Genomic DNA, 27,979 nt, shown 5'->3' on the forward strand with positions numbered 1-27,979 from the left:
GTCTATGCTTCACGCTGCTGCCGGATCATCTCTGTGCAGAAACACTCTGGCATGTTACTCCCCTCCTCAAAAATCTCCAGTGGCTGCCTGTTAACCTAATGCATCAAGGAAAAACTCCTCACTCTCGAATTCAAGGCTCTCCATCACCTCGCCCCCTCCAACCTTTCCTCCCTTCTCTCCTTCTACAGCCCAGCCCGCACCCTCCGCTCCTCTGCCACTAACCTTCTCATTGTACCTCGTTCTCGGCTATCCCACCGTCGACCCCCGGCCAACATCCTCCCCCTGTCCTGGAATGCCCTCCCTCCACACAACCGCAAAGCTAGTTCTCTTCCTCCCTTCAAAGCCCTACTGAGAGCTCACCTCCTCAAAGAGGCCTTCCCAGACTGAGCTCTCTTTTTCCCCTCCTCCTCCCCATCCCCCCACCCTACCCCCTTCCCCCCCCAGCACCTGTATATATATCTATATATCTCTCTCTATATATATGTCTATGTATATATCTATACATATATCTATATATGTATATATATAGATATATATATATGTTTGTACAGATCTATTACTCTATTCATTTTACTTGTACATATTCTCGATTCTATTTATTTTGTTCATGATGTGCATTTAGCTTTAATAAAATTTGTTCTGACGACTTGGCACCTGTCCTCATGTTTTGTTTTGTTGTCTTTCTCCCCCTTCTAGACTGTGAGCCCGTTGTTGGGTAGGGACTATCTCTATATGTTGCCAACCTGTACTTCCCAAGCGCTTAGTACAGTGCTCTGAACACAGTAAGCGCTCAATAAATACGATTGAATGAATGAATAAATGAATGATATCCTGAATGGGAAAAAATCATGGTAAATTGCTTCTAATTCCCACTTTTCAGCTGGGAAAATTGAGGCACAGAGGAGCAAAGAGAATCATGCAAGGTGATTCAGGCACACTGCCCCTTATCCCAGCACTATAACCACTAGAATAGGTTCTCCTACTATTGACAAAATTTAGCTGTTAATAAATTAATCGCCGAAATTTTTCTTAAAGCTGTGTGCACATCCTGGTTTCTCAGGCTGGATCAGAGGGTTCAGCATAGGGATCATTACTGTATAGTAGGCAGCGATCGCTTTATATGTTTCCAGAGAGTAATTGGAGCTGTGTCCTAGGTACATGAAGAGTATCGTCCTGTGGTAAATGCTCACGGCAGCCAAATGGACTGCACATGTTGAGAAAGCCTTGCACTTGTCTCCGGTAGAGTTGATTATGACGATGGTGCTGAGAATGGCAGCGTAGGAGATCAGAATGGCCATCTCAATGATCTCAATGAAAAGGACAAAGTTGAAAAGGAGCAGTTTGGTAAGGAGGGAGGTAAGGGAAGTATCTGAACAGGAGAGTGACAAAAGAGGGGTGATGTCGCATAGGAAATGATTGATTTCATTAGAGCCACAGAAGGTAAATGAAAAAGTTGAAATCTATGTTTAGGGCTCAGTGAAGAAAGCCACCTACACAGGAACCAATGGCCAAGGAGACACACGTTTTTGGGGACATAATAATTAGATACATTAATGGATTGCAGATGGCCACGAAGCAGTCGTAGGACATGGCTGCCAGAAAGAAACATTTCGTAGTTCCCAGAGCTATAAAAAAATACATTTGGGCAAAAGAAATGACCATCCTCTCTCCTAAAAGTTTTGTTAGCATTTTGGGTGGGGTTACGGTGGAATAGCAAATGTCTAAGAAGAACTAATTGCTGAGAAAAAAGTACATGGGAGTGTGGAGGTGGGCATCAATCCAGATTAGTAACACCATCCCCAGGTTTCCCATGAGAGTAAAGACATAAATCGCTAGGAATAGCACCAACAGGGCAACCTAAAGCGATGGGTTCTCAGTCAGTTCCACAAGAATGAAGCCTGTCACTGCAGTGTGATTTTCTCTCACCATTTCAGCATTGATTACCTGGAGGAAAATAATATTTTAAAAAAGATATATTGGAAATGATTGCCAAACAGCAAGAAACAGCTGCCCAGAGCACCAGGTAAAAAGGTACAAAGCTCATTTTTTTAGGGTTTTTTATGGTATTTGTTAAGGACTTACTATATGCCAGGCCCTACACTGAGAGCTAGGGTAGATACATTCTAATTAGGTTGGACAAGTCCATGTCCCACATGGAGTTGACAGTCTTAATGCCCATTTTACAGATGAGGTAACTGAGTCAGAGGGAAGTTAAATGATAATAATGATAATGGCATTTGTTAAGCACTTACTACGTGCCAAGCACTGTTCTAAGCACTGGGATAGATACAAGGTAATCAGGTTGTCCCACGTGGGGCTCAGAGTCTTAATCCCCATTTTACAGATGAAGTAACTGAGGCACAGAGAAGTTAAGTGGCTTGCCCAAAGTCACACAGCTAAGTGGCAGAGCTGAGTTTAGAACCCATGACCTCTGACTCCCAAGCCCATGCTCTTGCCACTAAGCCACGCTGCTTCTCGTTGACTTGCCCAAGGTCACACAGAAGACAAGTGATGGAGCCGGGATTAGAACCAAGGTCCTTCTGACTCCCAGACCTATTCTCTAATAATTTGGCCAGTATGGTTCATTGTTATCTCTGACCCCTACAGGGAACACTTCTACTGGATTGATAGAGAAGCAGCATGTCTCCGCTACTTGTCTGCTGTGTGACCTTGAGCAAGTCACTTCACTTCTCTGAGCCTTAGTTACTTCATCTATAAAATGGGGATTGAGACTGTGAGCCCCATGTGGGACAGGGACTGTGTACAACCCAATTACTTTATATCTATCCCAGCACTTAAAATAGTGGTTGGCACCAAGTAAGCAATTAACACATTCCGCAATTATTATTGTTATTTTGCCAGCTTCTTGTTGATAATTTTGATTTGATCCATGAAGTTCTCCTCAGTACTCTTGGTGCCCAAAGTCAGATCCTCAAAAGATATTCGTAATTTCCTGTCCATGTCTTCATCGACAATGCAAAATAGAAGATAAATCCATTGTCCAATGAATTTGTCCCTTATAGCTAGAATCTCTCCCTTTGGTGAATTGGCCCTAAAACATCAGGCTCCCCAAACTATCTCCGGTGAACTTTACTCATGGAAAAACAGGCTTCCAATCACTTTCCACTTATCCTATCCATCATGCAACATAAAGTAAAAATTCAGGGAGACCAGAGTGACATCATTATGCTTTCAATTCCAGTTATTTTGGGTAAGTAGCTAACAATTAGAATAAGAAGCTCTCCATATAGAGACATACACTCAAATACTCTAAAATGCTAATCATCCTTTTCTCCAAATGGAATTCTAAATGAGAAATTTGGTCAGTCATTTAGGTATTATCTATCTTACTTTCCACAAAATCTACAGTTGCCCATCCTACCTGCAGAAAAGAGGATCCAAAGATCACAGGGCAAGAAAGAGCTATGAGTGGTTTGGGTCTACATCACTCATATGTATGTACATGTACACACATATGTACATCACTAATAAGCGCTTAGTACAGTGTTCTGCACACAGGAAGTGCTCAATAAATATAATTGAATGAATGTATACTTGTGTATACATCATTTAACTAGCACCGAGGGATCAATACACATAAATGCCTCAGGGAACTATAACCCAATGAGGATCCCAATTATCTTTGGGAACGAATATTAATGAGACAGAAGTACAGTGCATTTCTGGATGGTAAATGAAGGCAGAGAAGTAGCATGACCTAGTGGAAATCTCATAGGCCTGGAAGGGAAGAGACCTGGGTTCTAAATCCAGCCCTGCCATTTGCTTTCTCTGTGACCTTGGACAAGTCCCTTAACATCTCTGTGTCTCAGTTACCTCATCTGTAAAATGAGGATTTAATACCTGTACTCTCTCCCCCTTAGTTTGTGAGACTCATGTGGGAAAAAGATTTTATCTCATATGAATGCATCAAATCTAATCCAGCACTTAGAACAGTATTTACCACATAGTAAGTGCTTCACAACCACCACAGTTATTATTATTACCAATGAAACACGTTCTTATATCTTATTATATTACAATGTTTCCATTACATGTGGTATACTAGGGTGGTGACCACAAGCTTAGAAAGATGGGGCATAAGAGCTACACCTTTGCATTGGCCTCTTACCAGCAGATCTTGCTTCAATCAATCAGTCAATCAATCGATCAAATTTATGGAGCATTTACTATTTGCAAAGCACTGTACTACTGCTTGGGAGAGAACAATGCAACAGAATTATAAAACACGTGTTTCAGCTGGTATTTATTTAGTCCCTACTGCGTGCAGAGCATTGTACTAAGTGGTTGGAGGAGTATAATACAGATGAGTAGGTGTAGATGATCCCTACCCACAAGGAGCTTAGAGGGGGAGACAGGCAATAAAATGCGTGACTGAAAGATATGTACCTAAGTGCTGTGGGGCTGGGGGAGAGTGAATTTCAAAGTGCTTAAGGGACACAAAGGCAGGTGTCAAGGGGGCGATAGCCTGGGAAATGAGAGTGGCAGGCTGTAAGCTCCTCCTATAGACTCTAAGCTCCTTGTGGGCAGGGAGCATGTTTAGCAGTCAATCCTATTTATTGAGAGCTTTCTGTGCACAGAGCACTTTACTAAGTGCTTGGGAGAGTACAATACTACAGTAAACATTCTCTGCCCACATTGAGCTTGCAGTCTATGAGGGGAGACAGACACTAATATTAATGCAAATGAATAAATTATAGGTATGCACATAAGTGCTTTGGGGCTGTGAGGGGGAATGAACAAAGGGTGCAATTCAGGGTGACAGAAGGAAGTGGAAAAGAGGAAAGGAGAACTTAGTCCATTTATTCAATCGCATTTATTGAATGCTTACTGTGTGCAGAGCACTGTACTAAGTGCTTGGGAGAATACAATATACTAATAAACAGACACGAAAACGAGATTATTGAATGAATTTTCCCAAGAGCTTTATAAAATTATTTGCATGCAGTAAGGGTTCCTTAAATATCACTGATTAATTGATTGTACTAGGCCAACAAAAATAAGAGGAGTAATGGTGAGGGGACAATATAAGAGGAAATGGTGCCAGTGGCATGGATTCAGTGAAGTTAAGATTTCAGAGCGCAGTCATAGGTGCCCGTGATCCCGATCCTGAGAGGCCAGCCCGCCATCACACCGCGCGGCCCTGCTGCTCCCGGAAGGATTCTTTCCTCAGGGTGTCGCCACCTTCCCTCCCCCCCTCCCTCCTTCCATCCCCGAGGAGCCTGCTATCGGGCGCCCATGCCGCGACTCCTGGCCGTCCCCTTCCCGGACATCTGCATCCCCGTCCAAGGACACCGAGGCCCCTGGGGACACCCCCCCCCCCCAGCATCACTAGACTCACCCCTCGAAGCCACCTCCATTCTGTCCAAGTAGCCAACTGGGATCATGGGACATTGTGTCCCCTTGCTTGACCGTGGTACATTGTGTCCCACAATCCATCCCCCCGACACCCCATAAGCGACCTTCTTTGAGGAGCCCCACCACTCTCCCCTTACCGGTCCGGACTTGATTGATTTCCCCCCCACCCAAAGCCTCGCTCCCCTCACCCGGGAAATAGGCCCTTGTTATCACCGAGTTACTTTAACAACAACCTCGTTCGCACCTAGTCAGCCCACCCATGCTATTTGGCCATTCACTCTTCTCCCCACGCATCTCCTCTCCCGTGACCCCCCTTAACAGTTCCGTGCTACTTCAGAACTGCCATCCATAGGACCCCATTCTCCACCACCTCAGAGACATTTTTGCCAAGAGCCCCTGGACTCTCCTTTCCATTAAATTTTTTGATTTATTTTCACTGACCTCTGGACAATTCATCCTTCTGCTTTGAGCACCATCTGCCTATTTTATGGTCGCTTCTGCATGTTAATTGTTAACTGTTATCTGTGATGTTATTATCTGCTTATTTCATTAATCCCGTCGAATGTTAATTGTTAACATTTCTCTGTGATGCCGCCTGCTTATTTTACTGCCATCACATGTTAATTGTTAACTGCTCCCTGTGATGTCGTCATCAGCTTATTTTTTTTGCCATCACATATTAATTGTTATCTGCTCTCTGTGATATCAACATCTGCTTCTTTTATTATTGCCATAGCATGTTAATTGTTAACCACCTTCTGTGATGTCAGCACCTACTTATTTTATTATTACTACTGCATTATTGCTACTGCATGTCAATTGTATACTACCTGCTGTGCTGCTATTTACTTTGCTCACCTCACCATGAACTATAAATTCCTCTGCTCCCAACTACCATTCCCATTCCTCACCTTCCCCTTTCCCTCTCCCACCCGGCTCTTTCCCTCCCTTTCCTCCCTCCCAACAACCCTCCCCCTCGCCCGCTCTCCAGAATCCCTCTGTTTCAACGGCAACCCTCAGTTCCTCCCTTCCAACCCCCTCCCTCCCCCCCTCCCTGCCCCCACCCCATCACAGTTTTCCTTTGTCATCACCACCCCTCCTCCCCCTCTCCCCGCCCAGGCCCCCGACAACTCATCCCAATCCAAACACTCCCCAGCCCTCGCACCCTTCCCCCTCCCTTCCCTCCCTCCACAGTTGCTGCCAAGTGTGGCCTTTGGAACACCCGCTCCATTATAGGTAAGCTCCCTTTCATCCTGGACTTACTCCTTTCCAGCTCTCTACTCCTCCTCCCCCTAACCGAAACATGTCTATCTCCGGATGACACGGTCTCTTCTGCTGCTCTCTCCGGTGGAGGCCTCTTCTTCTCCCACTCCCCAAGACTCACTGGAAAAGGAGGAGGTGTCGGTATCCTTCTGGCTCCCCAATGTCATTTTCACACTATCCCTTCTCCCCCTTCCCTTTCCTTCCCCTCCTTCGAAGCCCACATTATTCGCCTCTACGACCCCCTCCAGATTCTTGTAGCTGTCATCTACTGCCCCCACACCCCGGCCCCACCTCCAACTTATTTAACGATTTTTACTCCTTTCTCACCTTCCTTCTCTCCTTTTCCATACCCACTCTGATCCTCAGAGATTTCAACATCCACATCGATGTCCCTGGTGATTCCTCTGCCGCCGGCCTTCTATCTCTCCTTGACGCTGGCAGTCTCCTGCTCCACCCCACTTCTCCCACTCATCAACTTGGTCACACCCTCGACCTCATCATCTCCTACCGCTGCACTATCTCCACCCTCACCAACTCTGAAATCCCTCTCTCTGATCATAATCTTCTCACCTACCTCCTCACTCACACTCCTCTCCCCTGTAAATCTATATTACTACTTCACAGAGACCTCCGCTCTCTCGACCCCATCCATCCTTCTGAGCGCCTCACACCCCACCTCGCCTCCCTTTCCTCTCTACCAGTCTTGATGACCAGATTACTGCTCACAACTCTACCCTCTCTACTGAACTCAACTCGCTTGCTCCCATTTCCCTTCGCCACTCTTGTACCACTAACCCACAGCCTTGGATCACTGCCACTGTCCGCTTCCTTCACACTTATGCTCGAGCTGCTGAACGCTGCTGGCGAAAGTCTAAACACCAAGCCATATTTGTTCACTTCAAGTTTATCCTTTCCTGCCTTAACTATGCCCTTTCCTCTGCCAGGCAAATCTATTTCTTCTCCCTTATTGACACCCATGCCCATCATCCCCATGAGCTCTTCTGTACACTTAACTCCCTTCCCAGGCCCCCTGTTCCTCCTCCTCCTCCAGACCTCACCCCCAACGATCTGGCCTTCTACTTCATGAGTAAAATTAACTCCATCAGGTCTGAGCTCCCCAAAGTCACCCCTCCCCCTTCTCCAACCGCTCCGCTCTCAACCCTCTCCGCTACTCTCTCATCCTTCCCAGCAGTGTCTTCAGATGAGATCTCCTCCCTCCTCTCAAGTGCTACTCCATCCACCTGTGTTTCAGACCCCATTCCCTCTCATTTTATGAAATCTCTTGCCACTTCCCTCCTCTCCCCAACTTGCATCTTCAACCGCTCATTTTCCTTCCCCTCTGCCTTCAAACATGCCTACATCTCTCCCATCCTAAAAAAACCCCTCTCTTGACGTCACTTCTCCATCTAATTATCACCCTATCTCCCTCCTACCATTCCTTTCCAAACTCCTAGAATGAGTCTTATACACCCGCTGCCTCGAATTACTCAATGCCAACTCTCTCCTTAACCCCCTCCAATCTGGATTCTGTCCCCTACACTCCACCGAAACTGCCCTCTCAAAGGTCACCAATGACCTCCTGCGTGCCAAATCCAACGGCTCCTACTCTATCTTAATCCTCCTCGACTTCCAAGCTGCCTTCGACACTGTGGACCACCCCCTTCTCCTCAACATGCTATCCAACCTGGGCTTCGCAGACTCTATCCTCTCCTGGTTCTCCTCTTATCTCTCCGGCCATTCATTCTCGGCCTCCTTTGCGGGCTCCCCCTCTCTCTCCCATCCCCTTACTGTAGGGCTTCCACAAGGGTCAGTTCTTGGTCCCCTTCTGTTCTCTATCTGCACTCACTACCTTGGTGAACTCATTCACTCCCACGGCTTCAACTATCATTTCTACGCTGATGACACCCAAATTTACATCTCTGCCTCTGCTCTCTCTCCCACCCTTCAGTCTCGTGTCCCCTGCTGCCTTTGGGACATCTCTAACTGGATGTCTGCCCACCAGCTAAAACTCAGTGTGCCCAAGACTGAATTCCTTATCTTCCCTCACAAACCCTGCCCTCTCCCTGACTTTCCCGTCACTGCAGATGGCACTACCTTTCTTCCCGTCTCACTAGCCCGCAACCTTGGTGTCATCCTCGACTCTGTTCTCTCATTCACCCCTCACATCCAATCCATCACCAAAACCAGCCGGTCTCACGTCCGCAACATGGCCAAGATCTGCTCTTTCCTCTTCATCCAAACCATTACCTTGCTGGTTCAATCTCTCATCTTATCCTGACTAGATTACTGTAGCAGCCTCCTCTCTGATATCTGATCCTCGGAGACTTCAACATCCACATGGATATCCCTGGTGACTTCTCTGCCGCCCACCTTCTATCTCTCCTTGACGCTTCCAACCTCTTTCTCTACCCCACCTCGCCCACTCACCAACTTGATCACACCCTCGACCTCATCATCTCCTACCGCTGCACAATCTCCAATCTCACCAACTCTAAAATCCCTCTCTCTGATCATAACCTTCTCACCTACCTCCTCACTCACACTCCTCTCCCCATAAATCTATATTACTACATCACAGAGACCTTCTCTCTGTCGACCCCATCCTTCTGAGTGCCTCACACCCCAACTCGCCTCCCTTTCCTCTCTGCAAATCTTGATGAGCAGATTACTGCTCTCAACTCTACCCTCTCTACTCAGCTCGACTCCTTCTCTCCCTTTTCCCTTCGCTGCTCTCGTACCACTCACCCACAACCCTGGATCACTGCCACTGTTTACCTCCTTCTCTCTTATGCTCGAGTTGCTGAATGCTGCTGGCAAAAGACTAAACACCATGCCAACCTCGTTCACTTCAAGTTTATCCTTTCCTGCCTTAGCTCTGCCCTCTCCTCTGCCAGACAAAACTATTTCTCCTCCCTTATTGACACCCATGCCCATCATCCCCGTCAGCTCTTCCATACGTTTAACTCCCTTCTCAGGCCACCTGTTCCTTCCCCTCCTCCTTCTCTCACCCCCACGATCTGGCATCGTACTTCATTAATAAAATTAAATCCATCAGGTCTGAGCTCCTAAAGTCACTCCCCCTTTTCTCCAACCTCCCGTCTCTCAACCCTCTCCGCTACTCTCTCATCCTTTTCAGCAGTATCCTCAGATGAGATCTCCTCCTTCCTCTCAAGTGCTACTCCGGCCACCTGTGCTTCTGACCGAAATCTCTCGCTCCGTCCCTCCTCCCCTCCTTAACTTCCATCTTCAACCGTTCACTCTCCACTGCTCCTTCCCCTCTGCCTTCAAACATGCCCACGTCTCTCCCATCCTAAAAAAACCCTCTCTTGATCCCACCTCACCTTCTAGTTATCGTCCTATCTCCCTCCTATCATTCCTTTCCAAACTCCTTGAAGGAGTTGTCTACACGTGCTGCCTCAAATTCCTCAACGCCAACTCTCTTCTCGATCCCCTCCAATTTGGCTTCTGTCCCCTACATTCCACAGAAACTGCCCTCTCAAAGGTCACCAATGACCTCCTGCTTCCCAGATCCAACGGCTTCTACTCTATCCTAATCCTCCTCTACCTCTCAGCAACCTTCGACACTGTGGACCACCCCCTTCTCCTCAACACGCTATCCAACCATGGCTTCACAGACTCTGTCCTCTCCTGGTTCTCCTCTTATCTCTCCGGCTGTTCATTCTCAGTCTCTTTTGCGGGCTCCTCCTCCCCCTCCCATCCCCTTACTGTAGGGCTTCCTCAAGGGTCAGTCCTCCCTCCCCTTCTGTTCTCTTTCTACACTCAGTCCCTTGGTGAACTCATTCATTCCCATGGCTTCAACTATCATCTCTATGCTGATGACACCCAAATCTACATCTCTGCCCCTGTTCTCTCTCCCTCCCTTCAGGTTCGTGTCTCTTCCTGCCTTCAAGACATCTCCATCTGGATGTCAGCCCGCCATCTAAAACTCAATGTTTCCAAGACTGAATTTCTTATCTTCCCTCCCAAACCCTGCCCTCTCCCTGACTTTCCCATTACTGTTGACGGCACTACCATCCTTCCCATCTCACAAGCTCGCAACCTTGGTGTCATCCTCGACTCTGCTCTCTCGTTCACCCCTCACATCGAATCCGTCACCAAAGCCTGCCGGTCTCACCTCTGCAACATCGCCAAGATCTGCCCTTTCTCTCCATCCAAACCACTACCCTGCTCATTCAATCCTTCATCCTATTCCGACTGGATTACTGTATCAGCCTCCTCTCTGATCTCCCATCCTCCTGTCTCTCCCCACTTCAATCTATACCTCACGCTGCTGCCCGGATCATCTTTGTGCAGAAACGCTCTGAACATGTTACTCCCCTCCTCAAAAATCTCCAGTGGCTACCAATCAACCTACGCATCAGTCAAAAACTCCTCACTCTAGGCTTCAAGGCTCTCCATCACCTCGCCCCCTCCTACCTCACCTCCCTTCTTTCCTTCTACAGCCCAGCCCGCACCCTCCACTCCTATGCCACTAACCTCGTCACTGTACTTCGTTCTCGCCTGTCCTGCCATCGACCCTCGGCCCACATCCTCCCCCTGGCCTGAAATGCCCTCCCTCCGCAAATCCACCAAGCTAACTCTCTTCCTCCCCTCAAAACCCTACTGAGAGTTCACCGCCTCCAGGAGGCCTTCCGAGACTGAGCCCCCTACTTCCTCTCCCCCTTCCCCCCATTCCCCTGCCTTACCTCCTTCCGCTCCCCACAGCACCTGTATATATGTATATATGCATATATGTTTGTACATATTTGTTACTCTTTATGTATTTTACCTATACATATTTCTTCTATTTATTTTATTTTGTTAATATGTTTTGTTTTGTTGTCTGTCTCCCTCTTCTAGTCTGTGAACCCGCTGTTGGGTAGGGACCATCTCTATATGTTGTTAACCTGTACTTCCCAAGCGCTTAGTACAGTGCTCTGCACACAGGAAGTGCTCAATAAATACGATTGAATGTTACTCCCCTCCTCAAAAATCTTCAGTGGCTGCTCGTCAACCTATGCATCAAGCAAAAACTCCTCACTCTCGGCTTCAAGACTGTCCATCAACTTGCCCTCTCCTACCTCGTCTCCCTTCTCTCCTTCTACAGCCCAACCTGCACCATCTGCTCCTCTGCCGCTAACCCCCTCACTGTAACTCGTTTTCGCCTGTCCCGACATCGACCCTCGGCCCATGTCTTCCCCCTGGCCTGGAGCAATAATAATAATATGCCCTCCCTCCACACATTCGCCAAGCTAGCTCTCTTCCTCCCTTCAAAGCCCTACTGAGAGCCCACCTCATCCAGGAAGCCTTCTTAGACTGAGCCTCCTTTTTCATCTCCTCCTCCCCTTCCCCCCAGCCCTACCTCCTTCCCCACCCCACAGCACCTGTATATATGTATGTACAGATTTATTACCCTAATTATTTTACTTGTACATTTTCACTATTCTCTGTATTTTGTTAATGATGTGCATTTAGCTTTAATTCTCTTTGTTCTGACGACCTGACATCTGTCCACATGTTTTGTTTTGTTGTCTGCCTCCCCCTTCTAGTTTGTGAGCCCGTTGTTGGGTAGGGACCATCACTATATGTTTCCAACTTGCATTTTCCAAGCGCTTAGTACAGTACTCTGCACACAGAAAGAGCTCAATAAATACAACGGAATGAATGAATCAATTTCAGAAGTGTCCAGTCTGAGTCAGAAGCAGCACCCAGGTTAACGGGGACCTGTGAATGGGGTGGAAGAAACCAACCCTGCAAATGACATAGAGATTTCCAAGGACATCACACAATCCCTAAGAGTTTGGTGAAGGAGGCACATTCACATCTTCTATGCATCTGAGTCAAACAGTTGTTTTGGTAGCAAGACAACACTATAAGCGCAGGGCTTTCTGTTTTGGAGGCTTTGTAAATTCAGGTTATTAGCAAGTGTGTGTTATTGGTGTCATGAGATATAATGTAGTGCTTTACATTAGTATACATATTTCCAAAGCTTTTGGCCTATGTAATCCCCAGAAATGAATTTACATGGCTTTCCACTAGGGGTATACTGACCTAAAGATACTAATAATAAATAATGTTGGTATTTGTTAAGTAGTTAATATGTGCCAAGCACTATTCTAAGCGCTGGGGTAGGTACAAGGACATCAGGCTGTCCCATGTGGTGCTCACAGTCTTAATCCCCAGTTTACAGATGAGGTAACTGAGGTCCAGAGAAGGTAAGTGACTTGCCCAATTCACACAGCTGACAAGTGGTAGAGCCGGGGTTCTAACCCATGACCTCTGACTCCCAAGTCCACTGGCTCTTTTCACCAAGGCACGCTGATTCTCTACATCTAAAGATGTACACCTAGTTATAAAAATCATGAGTTGTACTTTTCAAGCACTTAGTACAGTGCTCTGCACACAGTAAGCGCTCAATAAATACGATTGAATGAATGAATGAATTAATGAATGAATGAACCCAGGTCCTCTGACCCCTCGGCCAGTGCTAATTGTGCTACTCCATGCTGCTGAATGTCAGTAATCTAAGAACTGACTGGAAGACATCCAGGTGATTTAGGTGCAGGTGGCAGTCAGACTTACTAATCAATTAGTCCCTAAAACCTGAGCTTTAAGCCATAACAGTGTGTCAGAAACAAAAATTTTTAATGGCATTTATTAAGCACTTACTGTGTGTCAAACACTGTTCTAAGCAGCTGGGTTAGATACAAATTAATCATGTTGGATACAGCACATGTCACACATGGGGCTTACTTTATTTTATTTATTTATTTAATCAAGCTATTTATTTATATTAATGTCTGTCTCCCCCTTTAGACTGTGAGCTCATTGTGGGCAGGAATGTGTCTGTTTGCTGTTATATTTTACTCTACCAAGTGCTTAGTACAGTGTTTTGCACTCAGTATGCTCAATAAATAAAATTGAATGAACGAATGGATGTGGCTTACATTCTAAATAGGAGGGAAAATGAGTATTTAATCCTGATTTTACAGTTAAGGAAATTGAGGCACAAAGGGGTGAAGAGGCCTGCTAAAGGTCACACAACAAGCAATTGGAAGAGGTGGGATTAGAACCCAGGACCTCTGACTCCCAAACCTGTGCTGTTTACACTAGACCATGTTGCTATTCAATTTTCTTCTGGAACAATGTTATGAATAGAAACAATCTCCCGTATCAGAGTTGGAGAGTTTACTCTTTCCAAAATTCCCCATAATTGTGCACTCAATCAATGAGAGATAAATAATAGGATTAGATTAATGCATTTACATCGAGTCAGAGAAGTTCAACACCAGGAGAGCAGGCTTTTACTTCTTCCTAAATCACAATGGATGTATCCACTCCTGCTGGTGATCCCACCTGGCAGTAAAAAAAATTCCCCAATCAATCAGTGGTATTAATTCACCATTAATTAATTATCCTAACAATCCTCTGTTTCACAACTCCACCCCTCTTCCAACTTCCCCCCTTTGCCCTTTGTTTTCCTTTTTGTCTATGATTCCTGTGCTTCCCCTCAATAAATCAGTTGGTATATTTTTTAATGGTATTTGTTTAGTGTTTACTATGTGCCAGGCACTATACTAAGCCCTGTAGAACAAAATAATCCAATCAGATGCAGTTCCTGTCCCCCATAAGACTCACAGCCATAATCCCCATTTTATAGGTGACATAAGCCCACTGTTGGGTAGGGACCGTCTATATATGTTGCCAACTTGTACTTCTCAAGCGCTTAGTACAGTGCTCTGCACACAGAGCATACGATTCACTCTGCATACGATTGAGTGAATGAATGAATAACTGAGGGACAGAGAAGTTGTGACTTGCCTAAGCTCATGCAGTTGATAAGTGGCAGAGCCAGAATTAAAACCCAGGTCCTCTGACTCCCAGGCCCGTCCTCTTTTGAGTGCTTACTGTATGCCCTATGTGCTAAGTGCTCAAGAATTTAAAAAAATTGTTCAGCCATATGCTCCCCATAATAATGCTTGTACTTATTAAGCACTTTCTATGAACCAAGCCCACACATGGCTCCCAGTGTAAGGGGGAGGGAGAACACTCATCTTATTGTCATTTTGCAAAGTAGGAAACTGAGTCCCAAACATGTTAAAGGACTTGACCAACCAAGATCATACAACAGGCAAGTGGCAGAACTGGGACCAGAACCCAAGTCTTTCGACTTCTAGCCCTGTGCTCCTTCTAGTAGACCACCCTGCCTCACAGTGCCTTAAAGCGGGTTAGTGCTGGATATTGAACCTCCTTGGAACTTGAGGTTCTGTGGAAACTACTTGGAAAAAGAAACTTTGAAACAAATTTACTAATTTTGAAAGAGCTAAATCCTGTTGATGTTAAAGACTGATAGATGGTAGAGGAGTAGTGTGGCCTAGTGTGAAGAGCCCAGGCCTGGGAGTCATAGGACCTGGGTTCTATTCCCGCTTCGGCCACTCGTCTGCTGGGTGACCTTGGACAAGTCACTTGACTTATCTGTGCCCCAGTGACCTCATTTGTAAAATGGGGATTAAATATCAGTCTTTCCTCCTACACAGATTGTGAGTCCCATGGGGGAAAGGGTCTGGGTCCAACCTGATTAAACTGTATCTACCCCAGAACAATGCTTGGCACACAGAAAGTGCTTGAAAAATATCATCATGCCACATCTCATGATAATTGTTTAGATAGACCTTTATGAACAGGATGATATTCCTTATGTGACGTAATTTTAATCAAGTCTAGTTCAGGTAACTGAAAGTTCAGATGGCAACAGCTAATTTTTTAGGTCATTCCAGGCATTGGGTGAATTTCTGTCCACACACTCTTTAAATTTATCTTAACAGTAATTCACGTCCCTTAAACCTAAGTAACTGGTTATTTATATTTAGATCATCAGCTCTCTATTTTTGCAGAAATATACACACAAGAAAGAGATTTACTGCTTAGACTTTTGCATGGGCTTTATATCCATTTTCCTCTGAAGAAGGAGATGCAAATCAAAGACAGGGTCAGAGCATAATATGCAAGCTGTCAATATGACCTGAAGGATTTTTCTTGACCTGATGAAACTGATTCTGCACCAAGACAGGTGGAGAATGGGTTTCCCCATTTACGGAAGGATGTGCATATGTATTTAAGTGGGGAGGGCTCTGTCACCCCCAACCTCCCAAACCCCTGGTTTCAACACAAGGATTAAGAAGCAGTGTTTTCTAATGGAAAAAAGCACAGGCTTGGGAATCAGAGGACATGTGTTCTAATCTTGGCTCTGCTACATGTCTGCTGTGTGCCGTTGGCAATTCACTTAACTTCTTTGCAGCTCAGTTATCGCATATGTAAAATGGAGATGAAGATTGTGAGCCCCATGTAGTGTCCTACGTGGGGACTGTGTCCATCCTAATTAACTAGTATCTACCCTTGTGCTTGACACACAGTCAGCATTTAACAAATATAACATTTAGGGATTTTGAGGTCGATTTAGTGATTAATCAAGTTATACAGTAACAATAATAAAAATACATTAAATAATTATAGTATTTGTTTAGTACTTACTATGTTTCAATAACTATGCTAAGTGTTGAGATAGATACAAGTTAATCAGGTTGGACACAGTCCCTTTCCCGCATGGGGGTCACAGTCTATGTAGGAGGGAGAACAGGTATTGAATTTCCATTTCACAGTCGAAACAGACACAGAGAAGTCAAGTGACTTGTCCAAGTTCACACAGCAGGCAATTGGTAGAGCTGGGATTAGAACTCTGGTCCTCTGACTACCGGGCCCCTACTCTTTCTACAAGGCCATACTGCTTCTCTAATATGTACTCATTCATTCATTCAATAGTATTTATTAAGCACTTACTGTGTGCAGAGTACTGTACTAAGCGCTTGAGAAGTACAAGTTGGCAACATATAGAGATGGTCCCTACCCAACAACGGGCTCACAGTCTAGAAGGGGGAGACAGACAACAAAACAAAGCATGTAGACAAGTGTCAAAATCGTCAGAACAAATAGAATTAAAGCTATATGCACATCATTAACAAAATAAATAGAATAGTAAATATGTGCAAGTAAAATAAATAGAGTAATAAATCTGTACAAATATATACAAGTGATGTTGGGAGGGGAAGGAGGTAGGGCAGGGGGGATGGGGAGGAGGACAGGAAAAAGGGGGCTCAGTCTGGGAAGATCTCCTGGAGGAAGTGAGTTCTCAGTAGGGCTTTGAAGGGAGGAAGAGAGCTAGCTTGGCAGATGTGTGGAGGGACGGCATTTTAGGCCAGGGGAAGGATGTGGGCTGGCAGTCGATGGCGGGGCAGGTGAGAACGAGGTCCAGTGAGGAGGTTAGCAGCAGAGGAGTGGAGGGTGTGGGCTGTGCTGTAGAAGGAGACAAGGGAGGTGAGGTAGGAGGGGACGAGGTGATGGAGAGTCTTGAATTTGACGGTGAGTAGTTTTTGCCTGATAGGCAATTCATAGGTTGACAGGCAACCACTGGAGATTTTTGATACATATAATGTACATGTTAATATAGATAAACATTGGAACATTCACCCTGGGGGGAAATGTAGTTATTTCATACAATATTAACATTTAATATTTTATGATAAGCACTTGACCAAGGTATCAATAAACATTTGGGGGAGTACTGGGGGAGTACTACTTTACTCCAATGCAATTGTTAATTATTTGATGGTAGAACTATCAAATAGTACATAGTAAGTGCATAATAACTATCATTAAAAAAAGCTATCGCCCTGTTCAGAAGTCACTTGCCTACAAAGACACCTCTGTTTTCTTTCTCAAGTAGCTGATGCAGACAGAATATATGGCAAAGAGAAACCTGACCTATGTAAATGAGTTTGTTCTCTCAGGAGTCTCAAACTGTCTGGAATGGCAGATTCCTCTCTTCCTGGTATTTCTAATCACCTATCTTATTACAGCAGTAGGAAACCTTGAGGTAATCACGATTACCAATATCTATTCCTGACTAAAAGCTCCGATGTGTTTTTTCCTCCGGCATTTGGCTTTTATCAATCTAGGTAATTCCACAGCCATTGCCCGCAAAGTGTTGGTGAACTTCTTGGCAGAGAATAAAACCATTTTCTATTATAGCTCATGGAAAAAATAAATATAGCCACAGAGATTACTCTGAGTAGAAATTCTGTTTTCTTCACATCTAACATTTTTAGAATCAGATTGATTTGAAGACTGTGAGTATCAAATGTTGTGTTTGGCTTAGGGACTGGATCCTGAAAGACTGTGGGGTATAGTGCTGCTCAAACATGGGGAAAAGAAATAGTCAAGAGAGACCAAGGATGGCTTCAGGATCCTGAGAGGTGGGTTAGCAGTGAAAGGGGACACCTGCCAGTCCTGAGTGTGGAACAAGCAAACCCTGTCGCCTAGTTCTACTCCACTGTGGGGAAAAAGGGGAAGGAAATGATGGATGAAGGAGGTGGAGTTTTCACCAAGGCACTGAGCCTGAAAGGATCAAGGACAGAAAGAAGTGGGGAAGGTTAAGGTAAGAGTCTCTTGGTGGTGGCGGTTCTAGGCCCACATTTGTGGGGCTGCAAATGAACTGAAAGGCACCATACATAATTATTCAGCTCAGGAGTGGGGAAATATTAATTCTTTTTCCTCTCTTTTCCTACATGAGGCTATTCCATACACTCCTAGCTCTGAAAAGGGGCCAAAGAGAGGAAAATTGACAGTGTGTACTCAAAGTTTCTCCCTGAGTACCTGGAAAAGCATCCTTTAGTAAGGTTATATGTGGCTGTATGGATTTTCATATTGATAACATGTGCCCTTTTTAGTATGAAATTTGCCTAGTGCAATATTTGAAAATCGGATTTGTTTTAAGGATGAACAAATGTCTGGAAGATCTGAGTGAACTATGGGCCAAGGATGAGATTTTTATAAATGGTTGTGATCATTCTCATGATTCCTCTCTGGTATTTTTATTGTAGTTGTAGTTGTAGTTGTAGCAATAATAGAATTTATTAAGCAGTTAGTGTGATTGTGCGTGAATATTAAAGTTAATGTGCTACTGGTCAGATTGGATGAGGTTAAGAAACTCCACATTCCAGCAATATTTGTATTTTGGGAGCAAACTGAGGAAGTGTCTGGCCAAGACTATATCCACATGGGCTAAGTGAAGTAGAGTTTTAAATTGATATTATCATCATTATCATTATCACCAGCAGACGTTTAAGGATATCTTCAGCATTTACGGTCACTGAATAAAGAGTTTGGGAAAATGCAATAGGCCTTAAAGACATTTACTGACCATGAGAAGCTTAGAAACCATGGGAGATGAGCAGACATATATTGTCAAATTTACATTCAGCAAAAGAGTGAAGAACATTGATCTAAAATTAGAAAACAAAAGCCATTAAATAACTAATATGGATAGATAATAATAGTCATGTTAATTCACTAGAATTGAGGTGACATGCCCAGTTAGGTGGTGAATTAGTTGTTAAAGTCTCCTAAAGAAGGTGAATTTTCTAGAGGAAGATACATGGTTTAGTGGATTGGCAGGAGGAGGAATATGATGAAGGGAAGGTTTGAACAACAGATTTGAGAGAGAAATGAGCTAGGCACAGTTAGAGAATCACATAATAACATTAATAATAATAATAATAATAATAATAATGGTATTTGTTAAGCACTTACTGTGTGCCAAGCACTGTTATAAGCATTGGGTTAGATACAAGGTAATCAAGTTGTCCCATGTGGATCTCACAGTCTTAATCTCCATTTTACAGTTGAGGTAACTGAGGCACACAGCAGGCAAGTGGTGAAGCTGTGATTTAAACCCACATCCTCTGACTCAAAAGCCCATGCTCTTTCCACTAAGCCATGCTGCTTCTCATTGCCATCCTCTTTCTCATAGCCACAAAATGAAGAGTATTAGCTGCAGAATAGCAGGAAAAGAGTGGATAGCTAGGTTGAAGAAACTGATGGAGAACCTTGAAGGAAAATGTTGTAGGCTTTCTTTCCTGTAATAAGGAATAGGTAGATATTGGAGGTTTGAAGGATGAGAATGATATCTTACATATGTCACTTAGAAAAGGTGATATGTCAACTGTATGAAGGAAAAATTGGAGAGGTTTAGGGAGAGTAGCAACATTCAGGTGCAAAATATATTGTGCAAGGATTGGAGTTGTGTGTGGTTTTTTAAAATTCTCATTTATCTAAATTGTCTAGTAGTCAAACTCACCCAAGTTACTCATGCTTACATTTCTCTGTGCTTATGGAGAATAGATAAGAAGAAGGAATGTTTAAGCAAAGAAAGTTTGATTTCAAGGTGAAATTTGCAGAACATCTTGAAATTTAGACAATATGATGCTGTCAAGGAAATCCAGTCCATATTTTACTCTAAAACTGCCTACTGAATTGGGTCATTCTCATTTAAGGAGAATGAAGAAAATAGGGAGTTGGCACTTTGAATAAATACACTGACTTCATCTAGAAATGTTGATAAATGTCTATGTAAGGCTAAATCGTTTCACAAATAACAAAATGATCATTTCAGCTTAGTTCTTAATTTCAATACTCTGCACAATTTACAGATTGGACATGATGATCGTTAACATGCATAATGACTCTACTATAATTGAGTTTGTTCTGATGGGATTCCCGTTCCTGAGGAGCTACAGATCATCCTATTCTTGCTGATTCTAGCTAACTACCTTTTCACTTCGGTGGGGAACCTGGGCATAGTTGGGCTGCTTAGAATGGACTCCCGGCTTCATAAACCCACGTACTATTTCCTGAGTGTCTTATCTTTTCTGGATGCCTGCTACTCCTCAGTGGTCACCCCCAAGATTTTGGTGAATTTTTTAGTCGGGAACAAATCCATCTCTTTTTCGGGCTGTGCCACCCAAATGCTTTTCTTCATAACTTTTGGAACAACTGAGTGTTTTCTTCTGGCTGCCATGGCTTATGTTTGCTATGTAGCCATTTCTAATCCTTTGGTCTACTCGGCCGTTATGTCACCCATAATCTATGTTTTGCTCATCATTGGTTCCTATATTGGTGGCCTCCTGCCTGGCATCTTACATACAGCTGCCACCTTCAGTTTATCCTTCTGTGGCACCAATGAAATCAGACATTTTTTCTTTGATATCCCCCCACTCTTACCCCTCTCCTGCTCTGATATGCACATCAACGAACTGTTACTCTTCAGTTTTGTGAGCACTATTGAGGTGGTTACTGTGCTCGTCTTTTATGACTGCATCCTGGCTGCCATCCTGAGGATCCATTCTGCTCAAGGGAGACACAAGGCTTTTTCAACCTGAGCCTCCCACCTGGCTGCAGTGACCATATATCACAGTACAATACTCTCCACATACATCAGACCCAGTTCAAGCTATGATGGAGCATGGCATGGTGGTGACTCTATTTTATGCCATTATGATACCCATGAAGAATCCAGTAATTTACAGTCTAAGGAACAAGGATGTGAAGGATGTTTTTAAAAAAAGTTTTAGAGAAACATTTTCAGTGCTGAAACATATAAGGAGCAATAGACTCCTTATAGGGCTATGACGTTAACACAGAATTTGGAGTTAGGAGACCTGGGTTCTAATCTCCGTGTCACCACTTATCTGCTGTGTGACATTGGGCAAGTCACTTAACTTCTCTGAGCCTCAGTTACCTCATCTGTAAAATGGGGATTAAGACTGTGAGCCCCACATGGGACAACTTGATCACCTTGTATCCCCTCCCAGTGCTTAGAATAGTGCTCTGCACAGAGTAAGCCCTTAACAACTGCCATGATAATTATTATTATTATTATTCTCTGTGACTCGGTTTTCTCATTTGTAAAATGAAAGTTAAATACCTATTTTTTACTTCTTTAGACTTTGAACCCCATGTTGGACATGGATTGTATCTGAACTGATTACATTATATCCACCCCAGGGCTTAAAACATAGTAAACACTTAAAAGATGCCATAATATTCATTAATATTGCAACTAACCACAACTCACATAAGTAAAACAAATGTTTTAAAACTGATCCATGTTCTGATTTTCAATAAGAAAGTATTTAAATTCCTTTCAACTCACCCATAGTGAATTAACTAATCTCGAATGAATACTTGTTGTGAATAGGGAACTTGTCTACCAACCCTCTAATATTCATTCATTCATTCAATCAATCGTATTTATTGAGTGCTTACTATGTGCAGAGCACTTACTAAGCGCTTAGGAAACTACAGTACAACACTAACCAGACACATTCCCTGCTCACAATGAGTCTAGAGAGGTTAAACCGACATCAGAACAGAAAAATGAATGTCAATGTCAATAAATAAATGTCAAAAGGAAATGCGTGCTATGTGACTGGAATCGGGGAAACAGCAAAGGGAGTCAGTCAGGGTTCTCAAGCACTTAGTAATTCATATTGTACTTTCCCAAACAGTACAGTATTCTGTACGTGGAAAGTGCTCAATAAATATGATTGATTGATTGATTGAATATTTCAAAAGCAATAGAAAAATGACTGGTCTCTTGCTGTACAGTATAGTCAGCCCATCTTATTATTTAGTCATTATCAATGAGAATTATTTTTCCTGGACCTTCTCACAACAGATGGGAAGTAGTGGATGGGAATTATAGGCTTGGAGGAATCACAAAAGCAGTAGCAGTTGGCAAGGAAAAGCTCAGAACTGTGCAGCACTGGACTCCTTTACCCCTGGGGCCCTGGAGGCTGGGGGTTGGGAGGGTCTCCTTAGATACTGGAGAAATATTTGTCTTTTCACACATTCCTCATTTCTACAAGAGAAGCCTTAGGAGGGAATGTGCTGCTATGTTATTGTGTTTCAACTCTAACAAATGCTTAGTATAGTGCCCCGCACACAGTAAGTGCTCAGTAAATACAATTGGTTGATTGACTGATTGGTGTCCAGTAAGATGAGAGGGAGAGCAGAAACCTCTAATAGTAATTATGGTATTTGTTAAGCTCTTACTGTATACCCGGCATTGCATGAAGCACTGGGGTAGATATAATTTAAGCATAATGTACAAGGTTCTGGTCCCATATGAGGCTCTTGATTGAAGTACATCATCTAGGCTTGGGGGAGCATTGGCTAGAATGCTAGTGAGGCTGTGACTCTGATTCACCAAGATGACTTTTTTCTAAAGAGGTGAGGGACCAAAGACTGATTTCCAAGCAGTGAGCCATGAGTTATTGTTATATAGTTTGAATAGTTATGTTTCTGGATTTGAATTGTGGAATTTTAATTTTTTTTTCCAAATTGTAGGTTTGCAGTTTGTTCCATATGCTTATTCCTTCCTCTTCTGGGTCGGTAATACTACTACTACTATTACTACTACTACTACATCTAGTAATAATGGTATCAATCAGTGGTATTTATTGAACACTTTCTATATGCAGAGCACTGTACTAAGTGATTGGGAGACTACACTAAAACAGAATTAGCAGACACGTAATCATTATTATGATAATAATAATAATGCTTGTCAAGCATTTACTATTATCCAAGAACTGTACAAAGTGCTGAGGTAGATACAAGATAAGCAGGGTCCGAATGGGGCTCACAATCTAAGTAGAAGGGAAAAGAGGTATTGAATCTCCATTTTGCAAATGAGGGAACTGAGGCACAGGTAAGTTAAGTGGCTTGCCCAAGATCATACATCAGACAAGTCTTCTGATTCCCAGGCCCATGCTCTTTCCACTAGGCCACAATGCTTCTCAATCTTGTCTTAGTTGAGTTTCATGAAATTACATCAGCAATCAGACTGAAAAAGAAGAAAAGACTTAGAACAATGCCTAGCACAGAGTAAGCCCCTAAGTGTTCGTGATGATGGTGATTTTAAAGTAGGTAAGGAAACATATCAATCAATCAATCAATCAATCGTATTTATTGAGCGCTTACTATGTGCAGAGCACTGTACTAAGCGCTTGGGAAGTACAAATTGGCATCACATAGAGACAGTCCCTACCCAACAGTGGGCTCACAGTCTAAAAGGGGGAGACAGAGAACAGAACCAAACATACCAACAAAATAAAATAAGTAGGATAGAAATGTACAATTTCTCCTGTCATGAGACTTAAAGCTTACTGTGGGCAGGGAATGTATCTTTTGTTACATTAAACTTTCCCAAGCACTTAATACAGTACTCTGCACAAAGTAAGTGCCCAATAAATGTGAATAAATGAATGAATGAATGAGAGGAAGAAGAAAATCAAGATAATTTAAAATCAAATCCCAAAACACCAGTATTCCCAGGTTTGGCACAATAAACCCTCATTTGTTTTTGTCACAGAATGAATCTGTGTTTGCTTGTAAGCAACATTTCATCAGAAACTGCCTATTTGTAGAAACGTGAATTCTAATAATTTGCTTAATCTTGCATATAGGTAATGTATCACCTAACCAATGAACACTGTTGAAAAATAAACGCTCAATGAAAATAATAAAACTACTATTCATTCCCTTCAACAACCCCCCCAAATTAGGATTTATGTCCATTTAAACCATTGTTCTAGCCTGCACTTGTTAAAAATAATAATAATAATCTAGCCTGCAGGTAAGTAATAAGAGAAGGATACAATAGTGGAGATGATGTAGGCCGAGGTACTTTTGGCACTATGGCATAGTGAGCAATGTAAACATTTAAAACTCTAATCCTGAACAAAACACTGAAATGATGGGGAAATTGAAGAATTTGCTGATACTACTGGGGAAGAGGTGCAAATGGTGGCTACCAGAAAAATGAGTATTACATTGATGTGGGAAAATATGAGCTGTTGTTCCAGTGCTAAATTTGGTTATATACTGACCATCATTACCTAATTTGGGTCTCATTTTTCCCTGTAGATTTAGTCTTAGTTGTCCATGTGCACAGATTCAATCCTTGCCTAAATCCTGTCGGCTTCATCTTCACAACATGGTTAAAATCCACCCTTTCCTCTCCATTCAAACTGCTCCCACATTGATCCTATCACTTATCCTATCCCTTCTTGGTTGCTGTATCATCCTCCTTGCTGACCTCCCACTCTCCAGTCTCTCCCCTCCCCGGCCCATACTTCACTCTGTTACCTGGATCATTTTTCTACAAAAACATTTAGTCTTTGTTTCCCCACATCTAAGAAATCTCCAATGTTTGCCCATCCATTTCCACATCAAACAGAAACTCCTCACCATTGGCTTTAAAACACTCAATCACCTTGTCCCCTCCTACCTCACCTTGCTGCACTCCTACTACAACCCAGCCAGCACACTTTACTCTTCTAATGCTAACCTTCTCACTGTACCTAGATTTCATCTATCTTGATACTGACCTCTCGCCCATGTCCTGCTTTTTGCCTGGAACACCCTCCCTCTCCATAGCCAACGGACAATTACTCTCCTCCCATGCAAAACCTTATTGAAGGCCCATCTCCTCCAAGAGGCCTTTCCTGACTAGGCCCTCTTTTCCTTTTCTTCAACTCCTATCTTCATTGCCCTGACTTGCCCCCTTCATTGATCCCCCTTCCTAGCCCCTCAGCAGTTATGTACATATCTGTAATTTCTTTATTTCTATTAATGTCTATCTCCCACTCTGGACTGTAAGCTCGGTTTGGGCAGGGAATGTGTCTGTTGTTTTGTACTCTTCCAAGTGCTTGAAGTGCTCTGCACACAGTAGGTGCACAATAAGTATGATTGGCTGATTGGCTTACCTACTTGTGCTTGGGATGGATGGCATGTATCAGTTCCTCCTTGTTTTTTTGAACTTGAAATTTGACTGATTCAATTACTGATGAATGAAATTAAATTCTTCCCAATAGCATGACCTCTTTTCCAAACCTAAGTAATTCACCTAGCTTTCAGCAGTATTTCAGTAGCTAGTTTGCAAATCTTCTACTTTAGTTTGAGATAGCTTCATGATTGAAATAATTTATTGTTCATGTTACTGCATGGTGCTACTTTGTTATTGAATAGTAACTGCATGGTGCTATTAAATCTTGTTAAAATTTAAGGATGGAATAATACTTGAAATTGAATACTTAAAACCTCTCTCTATTTCACAGTAAGCACTTAATAAACATTCCTGTAACTACTACTGGCTTTTTTTACTGATGCTCTTATTCTTCCCAAAGGACACCGAGTACATGTGACTATCTAGGTAACTCACATGAGATATGGAACACCTGGGTGTGTCAGAAATTAGTTCCCTAGGGTTCATAGTACAAAATTAATAGAGATCCAGAGATAACTTTAAAGGGAATTTCTGCTTCATTTCCTTCTAGAACTTCATGAGAACAATGTCTTGGAGTTCGAGTATTTAGAAGGGAGTATCCAGTGAAGTTTTTAGTTAATTTACACATCTGGATCCTGAAGGATTGTGGCATGTGACTCTGTTTAGACATGGGGAAAAGAAGCAGTGAAAGCAGAAAAGTCAATAATGACTCCGAGATCCTGGGAGAAGGGTAGAAGGGAAAGGAATCTCTTCTGAATGTAGAATGAGGAAGCTTTGCCAAGCAAATTCACTCAGCTATGGTCTATAAAGTGGGAGTGGGAAGGAGAGATCTAGGAAGTAGGGGTTTCAATGAAATGATTGAACAGGAAAAGATTAAAAAAAACCCGAGAATGGGGACAGGGGTAAGGAGTCAAGTTAAGAAGTGAGGACACTGAAATGCTCATCACCAAGTTGCCCCTGGGTCCCTTGATTCAAAATTGAGACAGTGCAACCTCTGATGGCACGTATTCATGCCTTGCCATGTTTTGGAACTCTAATACCAGGCTACACCCGAAGGTGGAGTTATAATCCTTGGGATTCACCCAACTGTTCATTCAATCAATCGTATTTATTGAGAACTTACTGTGTGCAGAACACTGTACTAAACGCTTGGAAAGTACAGTTCATCAACTAACAGAGACAATCCCTGCCCACAGCGCGCTCACAGTTATGAAGACAGGCTCACACTATGAAGATCTCATTCCCAGGCTACCCAAAGAGAGACACTCACTCAGCCTGTGAGACAAAAATTGTCCTGATTCTCCTTTCCTGTTAGATAAAACTCGGGCAAGTTCTACTTATCCTTCAAGGGAAAAGTGAAGAATCAATGACATTTATAAATGAAAGCGCACTTTAGCTAACTTTTATAATATATACATATTAATATATATGTAATATATATATAATATGTATGTATGTACACACACACACACATATATATATATATATATATGATTTTTTTGTAGGTGTGTTTTTATTTTTGAAGTTGGATATCCTAGGAAGTGAATCGCGTGAGGATTGGTAATTGAATTTGTAGGAGTGATGGATGAAGGCTGATAAGGTGAATTGATGTAGGCATTAAAGCATAGGTTTTCATAAATGCAAGGGATAACAGAAGATCTTTATATTACATTTGAATTGCTTGTAGAAAACAGTCCTGCCACTACATGTATTAATGCATTGAAATTGTGGTGTTGAGATAAATGGCTAGTGACAGTCAAGATAAATGACTAGAAAAATGGGGAAGGAAAAATAACCAAATAAATGATAAAATAGCAACCTTAGTTGTAATTTCAAGCACATTACATCGCTTATAAGAGCTACAATTTTTGTTTTCCTCCAGGACCAGATGCAGACGACGAGAGCTATGCATAATCACTCTACCGTGGCTGAGTTTATTCTGATGGGATTCCCGGTTGCTGGGAAGCTACAGATCATCCTGTTCTTGCTGTTTCTAGCCATCTACTTTTTCACTTCGGTGGGGAACCTGGGAATTGTTTAGCGGTTCACATATTGGTGGCCTCCTGCAAGACATCTTACATACAGCTGACACCTTTAGTTTATCCTTCAGTGGCTCCAATGGAATCAGACACTTTTTCTGTGATATACCCCTTGTCTTAACCCTCTCCCACTCTAATGTGCACATCAACAAACTGTTACTCTTCAATTTTGTGAGCTGTATTGAGGTGGTCACCATCCTGATTGTGCTCATCTCTTACGGCTACATCCTGGCTGCCATCGTGAGGATTCACTCTGCTCAGGGGAGACAAAAGGCTTTCTAACTTGCACCTCCCACCTGGCAGGAGTGACCATATATCACAGTATGATACTTGCCACGTATATCAGAACCAGTTCGAGCTACACTCTGGAACATGGCATGGTGGCACCTCTATTTTATTTGATTGTGATTACAATGTTGAATCTGTTAATCTACAGTTTGAGGAAAAAGGATGTGAAGAAAGCCTTTAAAAAATCCTTAAAATCAGTCTGGTTCCAGTGATGAAATTGTGGTATCAGCTTTTTTGATCAAAAAAGATTTAAATTCTCCTTTTCAGCTTATCTGTACTAAATGAACTCTTCTACAAGTAAGTCTCCGAGACACCTCACGACCCGTCT

General features: G+C 43.0%; 1 pseudogene; it reads left to right on the forward strand.

Annotated features, from left to right (window-relative positions):
- The first annotated feature begins 3,141 nt into the window (after positions 1-3,141).
- On the forward strand, positions 3,142-27,863 carry LOC119924318 (annotated as a pseudogene).
- Positions 27,864-27,979: the final 116 nt, after the last annotated feature.

Source organism: Tachyglossus aculeatus, unplaced genomic scaffold (genome assembly GCF_015852505.1).
Source record: "Tachyglossus aculeatus isolate mTacAcu1 unplaced genomic scaffold, mTacAcu1.pri scaffold_96_arrow_ctg1, whole genome shotgun sequence".
Lineage (NCBI taxonomy): Eukaryota > Metazoa > Chordata > Mammalia > Monotremata > Tachyglossidae > Tachyglossus > Tachyglossus aculeatus.